This window comes from Vulpes vulpes, chromosome 12, assembly GCF_048418805.1.
Source record: "Vulpes vulpes isolate BD-2025 chromosome 12, VulVul3, whole genome shotgun sequence".
NCBI classification, from domain to species: Eukaryota; Metazoa; Chordata; class Mammalia; order Carnivora; family Canidae; genus Vulpes; species Vulpes vulpes.
The window spans coordinates 128,006,035-128,012,034 of record NC_132791.1 but is presented as its reverse complement, the minus strand read 5'-3'; positions in this window follow the sequence as shown (position 1 = coordinate 128,012,034).

Sequence of the window (6,000 nt, the reverse complement as noted above, 5' to 3'; positions counted from 1 at the left end):
TATTATGTCATCAATTTAGTTAGTGCGTATGCTTCTGAACTGGAGTTGCTACATATTGGAGCAATATTTTAGAGAACAATAAATTAATATACATTATTAATTTTTAATTGTTTTTTTACCTCATACTGCCATTTAAAATCAACTGCTATCATATTGACTACTCCCTCTTTTCTAACTCACCTTAAAGTTTTGTATCTCTATACTTCTGTTCCTGTTGTTCCTCACTCTGGGGTTATTACCTCATACACATCAGGCACTCCACACAGATCTCCTTAACTCTCTGGCGTGGCCACCCCCCGCTTTTGCTAGACCTGAAACTAATGGTTTACATCAAGTCCTTCTCCAGAGAATCACCTTGGCTATCAGGAGATGCCTGGAATCTTTACACTCCAGAGCTTCCCACGGCTGAGTCAAGGCTAGACTTCGCTAGAGACCACATCCCTGATGGGCTCCATCCCCTGATGGGCTCCATCCACTGATGCTGCTCCCCTCACTGTCTTATAGGATTTTTCAGAGAAGGACTGCTTTAACAAACCACATGTACTTTAATATTTGCCTTAGGCTTGGCTTTCTGGGAACTTGACCTAAGAAATTATGATTCCCACTCTTCTCCACCATATAAATTACTCTTATTCCCCAGCGTCCAACTCAAACCCATTTCCTCTGGCATCTTTGAGTATATTCCCTCTACCTTAATCCCTGACAAAATGAATGCGATTTTTTTTTCTTCATTGTAATGGAACATAATGCATTTATATTAATTTAATTCATTATACATGTATTCATCTAAAAACCCTTTCTTAAATATCTGCTACACACTCAACACTATTTTAGGTATTAACAATACTAAAGTTAATAAAATACACAAAGTCCCACTCTCATGAAGCTTATACTCTAGTGAAAGGAGATGTGATCAATACGAATAGACAAATTAGTGTGCTAGATAAATGTAGACAGAAATGAATACAATAATGAAAGCTAAGTAGTGCAGTGGAAATGAAAATTTCCTTAGCCTGGGCATCCAGGGAAATGTTCCCTGCAGAACTAAACCATAATGGTGTTCTTATATAAAGCCAAGGACTTATTAAGAATGTAGAGCACACATGTTTTACACAACGACATGCATATATATATATATATATATATATATATATATATGACATACATTAGAATAGCCTACTGTTAACTTAATAGAATTCCCCAAAACAGTGTTCTGATTCTTTTTCTTTGAAACTTCATTCTTTAGATCAATGATACTCAATGGTAATTTGAGAATTCCTGTTTTAAATCCTGTTTAATTAAGAACCCTAGGGAATCCCTGGATGGCTCAGCAGTTTAGTGCCTGCATTCGGCCCAGGATGTGGTCCTGGAGTCCCAGAATCGAGTTCCGCATCAGGCTCCCTGCATGGAGCCTGCTTCTCCCTCTGCCTGTGTCTCTGCCTCTCTCTCTCTCTCTCTCTCTCTCTCTCTGTGTCTCTCATGAATAGATAAACCAAATCTTCCAGGCAAAAAATAAACAATCTCTGATAAATCTTGCAAAAATAGTCCATAGAAGTGGATAAATATTTTCATGACACATGCATATTCTTTTTAAAATAATTTTTATTTTATTTTATTTTTAGAGACAGCATTTGAGTGAGCAGGGGAAGGGGAAGAGGGAGAGGGAGAGAGAGAATCTCAAGCAGACTCCATGTTCAGCACGGAGCGCCTGATGCAGAGCTCATCTCAGGACCCTGAGATCATGACCTGAGCCGACACCAAGAGTTGCACACTTATCTGCCTGAGCCACTCAGGAGCCTCTACATATGCATCTTCTAACTCACAAAGTAGTAGACTCCCACCCAGTCAATGGGGAGACCTCTGGTTAGTGCTACTGGTAGCTCCTGGTTGTGAGATCTAAGATTGCACCAACCCGGAATGGGAGTTGCCATCCCACTGACATGCAGGTTTGTTTCAAGAGGAATCACCTGGCTTTCCTTCACTGACATCAGCTTTACATGATTCTCAGACTTGCTCACCTCCTTGAGCAAAGTGGCCACATAGGAAATAAATTTTTAAAATGTAACTTTCTTAAAGCCAACAGTAACCAGTTAAAAGATAGTATAAGAATAATTGCATTCACAGCAGTGGCACAAACATAAAAAGAGATAAGAAATATTAGGAATTTATATTTTTAAAAATCTACAAAATGTACTATTACAGTATATATATCTTTTCCCAAATTTATTTACAGTTTAAAGTAATGTCACTATCTTTCAAAAAGAAAACAAAATAAGGATATTTTCTGATCAATAAAAGCTGATAGAATTCATATAAACAAATTTGTACTAAAATAAGTATTAAAGTTCCTCAAGAAGAAGAAAAATAGAAGGAAATTTAGTACAAGTATAAATATAAGAAAATACAGCAAGTTCTAGAAATTGTAAATGTAAGACTATACATTTAAAAAAATTTGTTACTCCTTTAAATCTATTTATATAGTCTTGAGTATTTAGTACAAATATAACAGCAATGCTATTTGGAATTTATAAAGCAGAAGAAAAAAATGTATGACCACCCTGGCATGAAGAATGGTGAAGGAATTTGAAATACCCTGTGGTAAAGTTTTTGTATTATATATGAAGTGTCATATTACTAGAAAGTAGAATTGTGATAAATTAAAAATGCATATTGTAGAAACTTGAAGCAACTAGAAGTATAATTTTCTTTTTCTTTTTAAAGAGGTATAGTTCTAAAAGCAATGGAGAGGATGAAATGAGATTACATAAAAAAAAAAAACAGAGTCCATATAAGATCATAGAAAAAAAGATTAAAAAGAACAGCTGGCAACAAATTGAAACAAAATTAAAGAAGGTATGCTTGGGATCCCTGGGTGGTGCAGCGGTTTGGCGCTTGCCTTTGGCCCAGGGCGCCATCCTGGAGACCGGGGATCGAATCCCACGTCAGGCTCCCGGTGCATGGAGCCTGCTTCTCCCTCTGCCTGTGTCTCTGCCTCTCTCTCTGTCTCTCTGTGACTATCATAAATAAATAAAAAATTAAAAAAAAAAAAGAAGGTATGCTTAAAACCCTATCAACAATTATGTTAAATATAAATTAAACATTCTAACTAAAAGACACACATTATCAGATTGGATAAAAAAGCAACACTGTATGCTGCCTATAAGAAATCCACTATAAATATAAAGACATAGAAGTTAAAAGGAAAAAGATTTTAAAAGATATACTGTGAAAACAAAGTTCAAAAGAAAACTGGAATTACTATATTAATATTAGAAAAAGTAGACCACAAAACAGGCGACATTACCAGAGAGAAAGAGGGGAATTTCACTAAGAGTAAGGGGTCAGTTTATCAAGAGGATGTAATAATTCCAAATGTGTATGGACCCAATAATAGAGCTTCGTAGTATATGAGTAAAATTTCATGAGAACTGGACAAATCATTAATTACCACTAGAGACTTCAATACTTCTCTTTCAATTCTTATTAAGGAACTAGTCAGAAAATCAGAAAGGATACATAAGACTTGAAAAATGGATGGAAGTTGTACAAAATATGTTCTCTGACTAAATGAAATTATACAAGAAATAAAAAAGATGAGGTCTGAAAAACCTCCAAATATTTGGGAATTAATCAATACAACAGGGTTTCAAATAATTCACGAATTGAAAAAGAAAGTATAAATAAAATTAAAAATACTCTAATTCAAATGAAAATCAAAACACAAGATATCAATATTTGTGGGATGCAACTAGGCAGTGCTTAGAAGGAAGATAAATTATCATTTTAAATGCTCATATTGGAAAAGAAGAAAGGTCTTATATCAATGATATTATCTTCTATCTTAAGAAATGAGGGGGTAAAAGTCAAACAAAGAGTCAGCAATAAGAAAGAAATGCTGATTAAAAAAAGACAAAATAATTAAATAAAAGCAGAAACAATAGGTTAAAAAACAATAAAACCATAAGCTGATTCTTTGCAAAGATGATTAAAATGTATAAATTCTTTTAAGTCATAATGATCAGGACAAAGAAGACACAAATTACAAATACTACAAGCATCACTACAGATCTTATAAGCACCAAAAGATAAATATAGAATATTATCAACAATTGCAGGCCAAAAATTCAACAACAAAGATAAATGTACAAATCACGTAAAAGACACAAACTGCCAAAAGTCACACAAGGAGAAAAAAATATAATCCAGATTACCTTTTATCTATTAGATAAGCTGAATGTATCTTTAAAAATTGTCCTCAATGAAAATTCTAGGCTGAGATGAGTCCACTGTGGGTTCTGCCAAACACTTGTGAAAGAAATCATATCAGTATTACATAAAGTCTTCAGAAAACAGTTTCCCTATCTTATTTTATAAGGTCAGAAATATCCTGCTACAAAAGTCCACACAAAGACATTACAAGAAAAGAAAATTAGACATCAAAATCCCTCATTAACTTAGATGCAGATAAATTTCACAAAATTTTAGAAACTAAATATATATATATATATATATATATAAATGAGGGTCATTAGCAGATGTGGTTTATCTCAGGATGCATGGCCAGCTTAACATTTGAAGTCTGAATAATGTAATTTACCATATTAATATTCTGAAATGGAGATACATATATACATCTCAACAGATGTAAAAGATAATTAGGCAAAATTCATACTCATTCGTGATTAAAATGATATAAAAACTAGCAGCAAACTAGAAATAAGGGAACTCCCACAACCTAATTAAAAGCATGTATGAAAATCCTACAGCTAAGAAAAAAAAGGAAAAAAAAGAAAATCTTCCAGCTAACATCATAATTAATGATTAAAAGCTGAATGCTGTCCTAAAACTGAAAACATTACAACATGTCTGATCACATCACTTTTGTTCCTCTTTGAAATAGAGTATGTGGTTAATGCAGTAAGCCAATAGAGGAAATAAGTCATAGAGATGGGGGAAGAGGAGGTAAACTGTTTAATTATGGATGTCATGTTTCTTTATGAAAGAAATATGATAAAGCAGCCAGAGCTAACAAATTTAGCAATGGTACAGCTTATGAGGTCAATGGACCAAGTTCAACCATTCCTATATCTGAACAGTGAAGGATGGAAACTGGAATTGAAAAGAAATAATACTATTTACAATTGCTAATGAAAATAGAAAACAGTTAGGAATAGATTTAACAATATGTAAAATCTATACAATGAAAACCACAAAACACTGCATATAAATGAAGGTGAAATATAGAGATTATACCATGTTCATTAATTTGAAGACAGCATTTTTAAGGTGAGAACTCCAAAGTGAACTATAGAATCAAAGTAATCCCTATCAAAGTCCTGATGGCTGATTTTTGCAGAAATTAAAAAGCCCTTGTTTAAATTTATATGCAGACAAAAGAAACTAGCATAGCCAAATATCTTTGTAAAAGTAGACCAAAGCTGAATCCCTTGCACATCGCATTTCATGATATATTATAAATTTATGGTAACCATGAGTATGCTATTGGTATAACAATAGACCTATAAATCAATGGAAAAGAACACAGAGAAATAGAGACAAACATTTGGTCAATTGATTTTCAAACAAGGAGTTTAGGGGAATTTAATGAGGAAGGAGAGTTTTTTCAGCATATGATTCTGGTACAATTGGACATGCATGTGCAAAAGAAGATAAATCTTGGCATATCTCTATCATATATAAAAATTAATTTGTAAGAGACAATAGACCTAAATATTGTAAATAGAAGCATATAACTTCATATAAAAAGCAAAAAAATATCTGTGACCTTGGGTTTAGCCCAGTTTTCTTATATAGGACATGAGAATAACAAATCACAGAGAAATAATGGAAAATTATTTCATCAAATTAAAAATGCTTCTTATAAGATACTATTAAGAAAATGAAAAGGCAGGCCATGCATTAGAAAGAAGTATTTGTAGAATACATAAAGGGCTTATATCCAGAATAAATCAAAGAACTTGGGGTGCCTGGGTGGCTCAG